A 12,895-nucleotide genomic window follows, 5' to 3' on the forward strand; every position below is an offset into this window, starting at 1 on the left:
TACTATGAAGTTGAGAAAGATTGTTATAATTTAGAGAAAAAAAATAGCATTACATTGTCATCTTATATTTAGTCATACTCAGACTTATAAAATTCACATTCACAGGAGAGACGGTAGAGGATATAAAAGATTTTTCTTAGTCTTAAGACACCTTATGGAACATTAAAGTGTACCTCAATAGGCATTTAATTTTGGGTCATGACTGCATCTGTATCAATAGTGAATTCATCGGTTTGCAGATATTTTATTTTAAAAAGCAAGAAATCGTTTTTCAAATGAACAGACACTTAAATTTTGATTATCTTAATTTCATCATTTTCTAAATTAGAACATGGCTTTAAGCTGAAATCAAAATATTTGGTTTAGAAGATACAGAAATGTAGATGTTAGATTTTAAGGATTTGTTACTTCTTGAATGAATTATATACACAAAATGAAAGAAGTTCCTGAAACTTTTAGTTCCGCTTTTAATTTTGCTAAGACTACCTTTTAAACTAAAAAGTCATAAGTAAAATATTTGAAAACTGTCAGTCAATGCTGTCATGTCTTGGACTTAATGTCTACTATGCCTATGGGCTTGATACTGAGAGGAAATCTTGACACAGCTGTGATCATCTCAGCAGATGTGACTTGGATTCTGACTGCAAGACAATGCCCTCTGTAACAGTGACAAGGATAACTGAGAAACAAGGCACTGTTTTTATTTCTAACTGTGTATTGCAACATATTTACATTACAGTCAGAAAAACATAGTGTATCCTCTATAAATTTGTGGATGATAGTAAATAAAGAATAAATGACATGAAATGGTTGAGCTTTGATTTAGAGGGCTCTTGAGAATTGGTCTAATGAGAACATTGGGACATTCAGTGAGTATTGTTTTTCATCCAAGTTGGAGCATCCCACCAGTATAGGATGGGAACAATCCTGCTGAAAAAGACATGGGGTTTATGATGGCTGTTGAGCTAAGCATGACCCAGCAGTGTGCTCACTGTAAATAATAGAAAGTGCAGGTGTGGCTGGGCTAGGATGAACATGACAAGAGGACTGAGGGAAGTTGTTAGCCCTCACCATCTGACAATACATATACCGTGGAAGGATTTCAGGAAACCACCGAAGGTGCTGCAGAGGTCAGGGGCCTATAGCAAGTTTTTACACTGAAGAAGAGACTTAGCAGCCTCCAGTTGTTTGAAGGGGAGTGCTGAAGGCACTGAAGATAAACTTTTCTGTGGCAGATGGTACAGCACAGGGCAGCAGCAGTAAATTGCAAATTGGGATGTTAAGGATGAACATAAATCTTTTTACTAATAGGGTGGTGTGGTACCACAAGAAAATTTCCTAGAAAGGTTGTGGAATCTCCCACCCATGGTGTTTTTTAAGACGTGAGTTGAAAAAGACATGGTTGACATGATCTGCCCTTTGCAATACTCCCATTTCTAGTGAAAAGTCAGAGCAGATGATCTCCAGGGATCCATTCTAATTGATATTTCTGTGATCCTAAAAGTAATAATAATTACTGCTTAACTCAGTGCTTTTTCATTCCCTTGAAACCTCCTCCACAGAGGTGGTCTCTGCCAGTCGTTTCCTTATACTGGCTGCTCATGAGTTTTCTTTGCCTCCTCCACCTTGTCAATTTAGTAAAATTGTCTTAGTGGCTGTATGTTAATTGGTAATGTACTGATTAACATTAGTATGCAGATATATAGTCATTTTTCAGAATTCATAATCCCACTGCTAACTATTTCTGTCATAGATGCTGTTCAATTACATCCATCTAATTTATCCAGAAAAAGTGTCACTAAGGGCATTGAAGGATCTGCCTTGGGAAGAACCACAAATTCTGCTCTCTAATAACACTGCAACTCAATTTGTAAAATGTTGCTATCCTAGCAGGGGTAACCTACCTCCTGCATAGAAAATCGTGGGGTTGTGGGACCTGGTTGGAATATCATGTGAGTATCATGTAAAGGTCTCTGCTGATTTCTTTTCAGGGCAAGGGAATCCCTTTGGAAGGGTTTCTTCGCTGAAAGTTTGCTAAATTTTGTTCCTTTTGCACTGTTAACAATAAAAAAGGGAGGAAGAACTATATTTTGTTTTGCTATTGCAGGAACAACGCTTTGCAGTAACAGACCCTTTAAAACCCTTTTAAAATGGTGCAATACAAGATGCCAGAGTAATCAGAAAATGTATTTTTTTTTTTTTTAAGCTGCTGGCAGAAAAGAAACAGGGCAAATCTGTCAACATTTCTCCATCTACTTCAGCTGAAGAAATAAACCACATTAGATCTGGTCTCTAATGAAGAATTCCACTGGCTTTTCAGCAGAACCTGTGGGTAAATTGGGCAGCGAATTTCTGTAAATGTAGAATGAAAGAAGATGGCAAAATGGCTGCTGTTTTGCAATCTGGCAAAATAAGTTCCCTGTTGCATACAATAAGACAAATTAGTGATTAATACTGTTTAATGACACTATTAGCATTATGGAATATTTACCTAATTTATGATTTTTTAACATGTTTTCCCAATATGAATTCTTGTTTTAATTTAATTGATTTTGTCAATTGAGAAGTTCATTTCAGGACAGTGGATGAGAAAGTCTAAAGGATTTGCCATATGTTAAAAAAAAAAAAAAAGTCTCTCTGATAACTCAGTTTAGTTTGGTGCAAACAACAGAATTAATGATGTTTTAGATGGGTCTGGAAAATTACATTTGGTAACCCATCTGACCCCATGAAGGAAAACACATTATTGCCTTTAAATTTTAAAAATGCATGGTCTGGAGCTGGTATGTTAAGAAACCATTATGAAATTATATAACATATGTTAAAATGGAGTTTTAATGTTGTTAAACAATTGAATCTCAAATATTATATGGCTTTTAATGAATATCATAAATATTTTTAAGATAACGTTAAAGCGTAGAGTTGCAAATGTGTAAAGAAAGCCTTTTGCTTTCGTTTGCCTTTTGCTTCATTTTTTGCTTTCTTTTGCTTTGTTTGAAAGGATTATATTGTAATTTGGAGACTACCTCTCTATCTTTGGCATGCAATTCTGTATCCTTTTTCCATAGTAAATCAGAGGTAATTACATTAATGTCAGTGAAATTATACCAATGTGAAAACAGCGAGTACAAAAATCTCTTATTGTTGTACCAGGTTTTTATTGGCTCTGCTTGGTCTGTGCTTTGGCACCAGAATGGCTGGTATAGATACAAGGACGCAATAGCAGCAGAGATATGGTTGTATGGGTGAGGTTAAATTGCCTCTTGCTCCTGGGCTGAAGGGTACTGGCATTTTCATATTTTTTTAGATGTGGTGCAATATTTAAGAATTGCATACATATTTTCAGTGAGATCCACGTCATACCCAGAGATGTGCTATATTCTTAGAAGCCCTTGTTCCGATTAAAAAAGGCAGTGAAGTTAATGAAACTTTACTCATTGAAAACCGATGCACCTCAGGCAAGGGATATGACAAAGGCTTTGGCTCCAGTTATAGCTTTAAGCTGTGTTGAATGCTTCTTTTTGTGAAAAAGACTTACTGTAATAACCTCTCTGGCTGTCTTTGTGTAATAGACACATAGATTGGATAGCTGGGCTCCGTTTCCTCTCTTCTCTATGTCAAAACAATAAACCCAATTATATCAGACATTTACGAGTATTTATGAGTGCCCTGCTTTTAGAAAGCTGTAGAAGTTGCTGATTAAAGTGACTTATACTTGTAAACAACTTAATTTAGCCAAAGGCTCATTGCACACAAAGAAGTTTTGAAAAAGCTGTCTTTGTTCTGCTTGTATCCCTTTGCTGAAATCTTGGTCTTTCCATACAAGTTCTAATAAATTGTTTTTGAAGCTAATTCCAACTCTAGAACTGAGACTAGAAGATAGAAAACAATAGCAATTTATGTGCTTGTGTAAGAGACTTATCTCCATCCATTGCTAACTTGATAGCCCATCCTTGTCCACTGCCTTAGAGCATTTGTTCTCCCTGAACAATTTCTTGGCATCACATAGCAGCATTCCCATGTTAATGAGTTTTCATTGTATTTTGAAATATTATCAATAGTCACTCAAAACTTATCTTATTGTTTCTGGTTTTTATTTCCAATAGAAATAATAGATCTTTACTTTTTGTTGTATATCTGGGTTTCTTTGCTGTAACTGCTGGAGAACAAATGACATAAAAGATAAGTCCCCCTTTCTCCCTGCCAGTCCATGACTTATTAGTAATTGCTTCCCAGATGAAAGTGAAATACTTCTAGTAAGTGTTTGGAAACATGCAGCAGATGATCATAAGAAGCACACTTTCAGACAGCACTCCAGTGTTTTTCACAAATTACAAGTCCTTGTCTAGGCTTGTAACGAGTTGAAGATGGAGTTTTCTGAGAAATATATTTTCTTTTTGTTTCTTTAGACGTTGCTATAGCCTCCTGAGTTTCATCTTTGGAACTGATGAGATTGTAGAGATGCACAAAATATTCTTCTACTGGAAGAAGTAAACAGATTTTGCTAAAATATAAGAAAGGTTCCACTCTGTCTTACATGAGAGATCAATAACGGGACAATGATATTTATTTAATCAAATATGTTTTACTTTCCTGCGGGGTTCAGGCAAGGAGAGGAGCACATCACAAAGTTTTAGACACCAATGAAAACTGCAACTTTAACAAAATTTTTATGGGTTTCCCATGCTGTACTATAATTAAAACTCTAGAAATGCTGAGGTTTAAATCAGAGTTGACTGATCATGTTTAATTTAAATGTCTTAATAGACATATATTTTGAAAGGAACATGGGTACATAAACTAATCCAGTTTTTCTTTATACAAAGAAGTCAAAATCTTTGAGACTTGCTCTAAAAAAAAAAACAAACAAAAAAACAAAAAAAAAAACAAAAAAAACACACATATAAGCACACAGATTAATTCAGGCAACTAACAATTCCACTGAAGTCAGTGACATGAATTACTTATTTGTAGTTCTGTTTTTATTGAAAAGGTTGATGTATCAAGAGCTTAATCTTGCAGATTTTTTTTTTATTTATTTCACCAGAAGAAACACATTTTGATGGAAAATGAATATTTCCCTATCCCTCTATTCTTATGGGACACAACAACAATCATCCTTTTCCTTTTGCATTTGGCATAGTATATTCAAAGATCCCAGGCTATGTGGGAATTAATTCCATCTAGAGTGAAGCAGGATATTACTTTCACCACTGGGGATAATGAAATGGCTGGGTGTATTTAAATCATAGTAAATTAGGTCAATTTTTAACATTAATTTTTGATTTCATCTAATTTTGGATCCATCTAAGCAGATTTTGCTTCTTTGTTTGCTCCCTAGAATAAAACAGTATGCAGGCTTTAACAAGGATTTTTTTTTTTTTTTTTTTTTTGAAGACATACAATGAACATCAAGAAGTTAAAGAAGTTTTAGGGATAATTAGAAGACAGGAATAATCACAAAGTGTTTTAAATTGTGATTTTTTTTTCCCATCTCCTCTCTTTTACCAAGTCAGCATTTTTGAGAAGGAAAAAAAAAAAAAAGTGAAATTGCTTTAGTTTTATGGCTCTTGCCTAAGGTGGTTCATCTCCTAGGACACAGTGAATGAAAAATGGAATGTGCTTTGTGAAGCTGTTGGTTTGTAAAGATTCTTTTAGTGCTTGATACTGAATCTAGTTTTCCATCACCCTCAGATTCAACCATTGCTCTTAAAAGATATCAGTTCACCAGATGGCCGGAGCTGCTACTGAAAAAGGTAATCATTAGGTCTTTACATGGAACATACTTATTTATGAAACCTCATTAAGCTGAGCTGCGATATGCTGTTTCAATATCAACTTCATTCTATGGCTGATTTTCAAATTCCTGACCAAACAAGATTTTAAATGGACTTCTGGCATATTTTTTTGATAATCACTAATAAACAGCAACAGGAATGAGTCTCGTCTACATTGTGATTAGGCCTATTAAATTTTGCCTCATGCCTCTTTTTGGACTGGACTCTGCTGAAAGGTCATGGGGCTTCAATCATGTGGAAATGTACCACAACTGAAGCACAGGCAGAAAAATAGGTAAAACATTATTATTAAATATATAGAAGCCGGAAAGTATGAAAACCAATTTGCTTTTATAAGAGCTAAGCCATATCTTTGGCTCCAGGCCTCACAAATAACAAGGTAATAAATATTTATTAAAAGGGAACTTCCTACATCTGTGCTGCTCAGCTGGGCTCATTTCCTGTACTTCCAGGCAACTGCTGCTCTTAGCTTCTTCATGAAGACATCTTAGAAATATCCATTTAAAAACACAGTGAAAAATCTACCTATTAAAATTTCTGTGTTTACAATGATTTCACAGCTGTTCCTAAACGTGGAAGAGGAAATAACTGCAGTTAATTTCTGTTATTTATCAGCAAATGTTGACTATATTAATGAGATTAGTTAGTCATTTAAAGGTTAAACATTAATTGGATGCTATCTTACTTTAATGTATGTTAATGAATATTTTATATTATACATTAATATACATATAATTTTCTGCATGCTTTCTTGATGCTTCTGTTTAAAGTAATATTAACAGCTCAGTGGCACACATTTCAGGCAATAGTTCACAAATTAACTTCCATATAATCTACTATTAATGTCTTTTAATCAAGTGTTTTTGCGTGGAGTCCATTTTGACACTGTCAGGGCACAAATCACAGAGTAGCAAGTGCTTTTACATTGAAAGAATTCCAGAGCTTTAATCCACAATTTACTAAATCTTATTAACTCAAGCAACATATGGCACTCATTACTCCAGGTCTTCCATTGTATTTTTATTGTTATTATAATTTGAAAAATAGCTTAACTACCTTGTTTGATGAACATATACAATATTATAGAGAATGTTAACTGTTCTCAGAATACCAGCACATTCTTCCCTAGTGTACCCCAAAGCAAGGACAGCTGATTAATGTCTTTCACATTCAGTGTAGCAGTATGACAGAAGTGCCTCCAGTACTTGTCCTGGCAGTCACAACCTGATATTGTATGCCTTTGTTCCACACCTTGACCTTCCTAGTACCCAGTCAAACTTAGAGAGAAGCCCCCAATTTGTAGTGGTTATGAAGGAAGTGACAAATGTAATCTTTGGATAGTAAATGAAAACTATCTAAGGTAATTGGAAGACTGTTATTTCCTATTGGCCTTTCATATCCAGATGGAAGAGTTCTTAATTTTCCCAATTTCAAAATATTTTAAACTCCAAACTGAGTGCAGTAGGTGAAAAACTAGCATACTGTTTCATCTTGAAGCTGTTCTGTCATACACATTTTTCATTGCTCTCTTTAACCAGCATATAAAACAATTGCAGCTACAGATGCTGGTAGACACAAGCCTATGCCCTTCCAAAATTACTTGAATAATGTTGCCTATTTGATTTGGAATCTCTTTTCTATTTATTTTAATGGCAACTGATCATCAACTAAAGGTATTTTGAAAACAATGCTTTAAAAAAATTTAACATCCATGTGCGTAACAAAAGCTACCAAAAATAAAATCCAGTGCATCTGGAGTCTTTGTTTGGATTTTTGCATCACAGGTGATAACAATGAGGATATTCATGATGGTAATGATTTTCCAAAGAGAGGAGTACCTAATGTGATGTATGAAGTCAAGTGGAAGTCCTGATAAGGACCTCCAGCTGCTGGGTTCTCCCCTGCTCAGGTATATAATGCTTGGGATTTATTTGTAGGCTTTACTGAGTCTTTTTGCAGATTCAAGAGAGTCTAGTGCTGAGACTTGTGATGAGCTGAGCATATGATTTATTGGCAAATATACCTGCACTGTGCCTTTGGCATCTGGAAGATGACAGTCTTTCTCCTTCCATTGGTACTGGCTAGACAGCTGAAGATGTCAGCTGAAGACAATATTTTTGGAATTTGTCTTATTATTCGGTGTTTAATATGGTGCCTATCTGAACTAAAATAGTCCTCTTGGCTGAAATTACACACCAGTGTTTGTTTTAAACTCTTCTGGAGGTGCTTGGAATAAAATGTTTTTCTTCAGTGCAGATCCACATAAGTGTAATGTTTTATGGATGAGCTATCTGAGCAAGAACTACAGCAAGGCCTGATCCAGTTGCAAGGCAGAAATGTTACATCTACAGGTGTGAATTTGGTATATAATGTGGTTCTGGCCAGTGAGTATGTTGCCCCAGGCACTGGTAGGAGGTAGTGGTCTTTAATCCTCTGATTTTAGGTAAATCCTTGCCTGGACAAGGGTGTTTATGCTGCATTCACACTTGGATTTCACAGTCACCTTTTTTTTTCTTACATTAAAAATGTCATCAATATTAAATTCTGCTTTAATTAACTTTTCAATATGAAGCTAAATTTTAACTTTAACATAAATGTTTTTTTCTAGTAATAAATTGCACATCTTTCTGCCTCATCTGAAAGTATATTTCAACTTTTTCAACTGCATGTTTTAATGATTATGATAAAATATTTCTGATTTATTAGAAAACTTGTGAAGCTGACAATGTTAAATTGCATATATATGTAATTTATTTCCAGTAAGGCCACTTCTCTTTTGAGATGTAAATTAACTTTTCCACCTAAATAAAATCTTTTTGGAAATTTATTCAAAAGATTTGAGGTATAATGAACTCTTCCTGAATTCAAAACAAGATCCAAAAGATTAATCATAGGATGCCTCAGGGCACTGAGTTTTAAGTTTGCAGTGGGAGTGTTTTGTAGAAAAGCCAGGAAATCCACTGCGTGTATTAATGTTCTCAAATGTCAGGTTCACTGAGAAGCTGTAGGTTTTTGGATGTTTCTAACTCAAACTGGTAGCTTGGGTTCTAAAAAAAAAAATAATATGCAAGTTTTATTCTGGTAACAGAATTTTCCCTCAAAATGGAAACCCATGCTTTTTGATCCATGTTGATCCTTATCTTAAACTAATGCTACAGTAGAATTCCTTTTGATTAGTTCAGGCCGAATTAATAAGCAAGCAAAAAAAACAAACAGGGAGAGTAATGAGTCCTGTGATTTTTGTGGCTGTGAAAATAGCAAAACACTAAGACTAGAAACAAACACTTAGAAAAATTGTAATGCACAAAATGAAAAATGAAATCCGATGACTAAATCAGAGAAAAAAAAAAAAAAAACACAAAGTGATGTTATTTTATGTTTGCTAGAATTTCTAATTGGTGTGCTGTTTTGCTTTATGTAATGTTTATTACAGCTATTTCATTTGGGATTAAAAGCAATATCACATCATGTTATCAAACTGTAAAGCTCTTGGCATTCAATTTTAATACAGTAACATCAGGATAAAATCACGAGTATAGATTTTGCCAAGAAGAGAAGACTAAGCACAGTTCCCAGGAAAAACAGAGAAAAGGTATAGCTGTGGGCAAGAGGACTTGAGGGACTTAACAGGGCATTCACATTATTTCTGTTTCTGCTGCTTCCCACCTGGTATTTTGCTCTTTGTTCTTAATAATGTTTTCCTTTTAGTTAATTGCTTTCTGTGATGAATATAAATTCAATCACCTTTTAACAGAGCCTTGCTGATCCAAAGTGAGATATGTCTGTAAAAGAGCATAAACCATGCACTGCTAAGTAAAAGCTGAATACATGTAGGCTAAGGTTACCTGAGAGAGAGACATATCATACCCTGATTAAACCATATAGTTTTCAGGCGTTCCTGCCCTGATGCTTCCTAAATTGGTTTTGCTCATGAACAGACCCCTTTTCAAAAGGTAGACACAGAGAAGAATGATAGAGAATGAACAGATATTTCCATAGACTGGAAATTTGTGCCAATTTTAAAAATAAAAATACTGTATTTTCCTTCAGATTATATCAAATACCAGAAAGATAGTTGATTTGTCAGCTAAGGGGCACACTAGCTGTTCCAGTTACATTAGCAAATATACCTTGACTCTGCCTGTGTAATCAAGGCCATATGGTCCTTAAGATGGTTGCAATGGAGTTAAGTATTGTTATTAAGAATGGTCGAATCTGTATGGATTATACCCACTAGCAGGAAAATCACAAAATTCAAAGAAACCAAATCCAGCCTGGCACTGATACACTATTGAATGCACTCCCTCACACCCCTTCCTAGCTGAAGTTACTGGACACACGCTGCTGTAGTGACCATGTTAAACTACTTTATCTGTTTTAGCAGTTTTCTAAAAATGTCAGGTAATGAGACAGTGACAAGATTCAAAACAGCCCCAGAGCTGAAGGCATCTGAGAGCTGTTTTAGACAGCAGTGTTAGAAACATAATTACAAGAAAGACTAATGAAGGGCACCTCCTCAATTTCCCTGTGGCCCTTGCTAAGAAATTAACTGAAGTTTGTAGCAAATAAGCATGACTGAACTGTTAGAAGTGTAGGGAAAGGAAAGATTAAAATGTTATCTTATAAACAATAAATATATAATTAACTGATTTTTTTCTCGCTATTATAGTGTCTTTTAAAAAGAGAAATTTAATTGCATAAGACCCAACAGTTAGAAATGGTACTGGAAAGAGTCAGTCAAGAATTTGTTTTGGAGGAGCAACTTCAAAATTGTGGAACACATGGGGAAGTAGGTATCCTTGATATTTCAAGAGTAGTAATGCTGAAGTTGTTTCTTGAGCCACCATCTATCAGAAGAAAAAGGTGAGATGTCTTTATGGATAGGTAGGTGTTGCAATATAGCACCTCTCAAAAAAAAAAATAAAAAAAAATCGTTGTCTTTAGGCTTTGCATGAGATTTCAGCAGAACAGGTCCTCATAGATTTTGGGATGAATTTCATGTAAAAACTTGCCTCTGATTTCTGGAAGTCACAGGAAAAGAGAACTGTCAAGCCAAATGTAGCAGGTGGAATGGCAGTAATTTACTTTGCACAGCTGGGAGAGCAACAGCAATACAAGATACAAAACACCACTAAAAATGGCCTGCTTGTATAGGGACTGAAGAACAGGCTAAGAGCAAAGAAGATAATAGAAAAGTTCTGCCCATAAAGAATAAAAGAAGTATGTTTATTAACGATAATAATAGATTTTGATTTTTTGGAGAGTGAACAGATGACCCCAATTGATTATTTCAGCTTGCCACAGCTGTTTGGGATGATATCAAAGCACTTAACGTCAGGGTGCAAACAGCTTCTGTCTTAATCAGGTTTTCTCTGCTATGCTGTTGACTAAAAAGAGCAGGACATGAGCCAAAGTCAAGGAGTAGAGGCTTTACAGTTGTTAGCTAGCAAATCTTTTCTATATGTGTTTTGGTGGACTTAGCATTATTATCTGTAAGTTCTAAATAGAATTTTTTTTGCACAATAAAATGTTCATTTTGGCTTGACGTTGCAAGATTCTCTTTGAGTTTAATCATTTTTTTGTATTTAATCACTGAAAAAAAAATCAGAAGTTTGAAATGCAATCATTTTCCTACAGACAAAAGTTGAACCACTGAGACATACAGTTTACATCCTGAGTAATATTAATTTTTTTTGTTCTTATAGGTAACTGATCACCTATATCATGTTATTCTTTCTGATGTCTAACTAGATAACTGAAACCTTTTAAGTTATAAACAAGAAAATCAAAAGCAGTAAGTAGCTAATCTTTCTCTCTGCTTCTAAAACTTAAATTTGCAGAATACATGTCTTTATAACAATGTTAATTCTCTATTTGTCTTCTATTAAAAATTGCAAAGAAGCATGCAGATTTTTGAGCTGAAGAATAAATGTAAGTCTTGTGGACAGTTTTTAGTTCCTACAGCCTTGATTGCCCTCAATCTCTTTCACTGTATTTGGAAAATAAGTTGATTTAGCAAAACAATGATTGTCAGCACTCAGGTTACCTTTATTTCCGCAAGAAAAAATGAATAAATCAGTGATTTGTGGAACCTTTCCAAATATGCCTATAGGGCCCTCTTTAAAAGAGCATGAATCTTTGGCAAACAACATGTTGTTGCATTAATTAATGCTACAGACACTTATTCCACAAGATCACAGACAATAAATATCCTAGTAGTAGCAGTTATATTTTTAACAAATTGTGTCCCTATTTATTTTATGGGCTGATGGAAGTCCCCAGACTTCAACTATTAAAGCCATTTTCCTCTTACATGCTTTACTTATTTTAATAGTCTTAGAATAAACGTAAAAGCTGTGCAGGAAACAGGTACAACGCTCTTACAATGACATTGCTACAACTAAGTCTCTCTTCTTTTTCCTCATGGAAAAATATTTCTTTTTCTGAAACCCTACAGGTTTCTCTATCTACTGTCCTGTTCCTGTTTTGTAATATTTTTTCTGTCCTCAGAAACGAGTTTATGGATATTAACTCTCCCACATTTATCACAAGTTGCAGATGAAAAGCCCTTAAAGACACTTGGGAATGTACATGAAGGTTACTTAGTACACAGTGATAGATGATTCTCCATAGATTCCATAGCTCACCTATTTTACCAATTTTACATTGTGACAAGCCTGCCCATTTAAAAAAGCTATTAATAATTTAACTTGCTCCATTATAGACAATATCTCTCTGAGGGATATGTCAGCTAGGAAAAATGATACACTTACGAACTTTCTGAAACAATCAAATTGATCAATTCTTGAGCTAGCTTTTCCTGTGAAGCTAATTCTGAGGTAATTTCTTTTCCCTCATTAAGTCTGCTGTCTGAAAGTAAGAGTAAGCAGAACTACCTGAGGAAAACAGAGTCAGCTGCATTTTTCAGATGGAGCCCAGACTCTCCATAGAATCCAATGGAATCCATGTTGAGTGAGATGAATATGTGTTTGTGTTTACTTACAGAAAAACATGGAATTGGTTTAATACCTAGGGAGTTCTTAGCATTGATTATCACGTTCTTCCAATGCTCCACAAAATGAAGTCTTTTATAATCA

At 34.7% G+C, this 12,895-nt stretch overlaps 1 long non-coding RNA gene across 7 annotated transcripts in view; it reads left to right on the forward strand.

Moving 5' to 3' along the window:
* The window catches only part of LOC106017591 (uncharacterized), a 125,038-nt gene that overhangs the window by 100,919 nt on the left and 11,224 nt on the right, over nt 1–12,895 (forward strand). For 5 of the 7 annotated variants that reach the window (XR_011810158.1, XR_011810162.1, XR_011810157.1 and 2 more), the window contains 2 exons: nt 5,695–5,756; nt 11,504–11,592. This is a non-coding gene — a long non-coding RNA (uncharacterized lncRNA). The remainder of the gene's footprint in view (nt 1–5,694; nt 5,757–11,503; nt 11,593–12,895) is intronic. The other 2 variants (XR_011810163.1, XR_011810161.1) reach the window with 1 other exon arrangement.

The sequence above is a fragment of the Anas platyrhynchos genome, chromosome 6 (assembly GCF_047663525.1).
Source record: "Anas platyrhynchos isolate ZD024472 breed Pekin duck chromosome 6, IASCAAS_PekinDuck_T2T, whole genome shotgun sequence".
Lineage (NCBI taxonomy): Eukaryota > Metazoa > Chordata > Aves > Anseriformes > Anatidae > Anas > Anas platyrhynchos.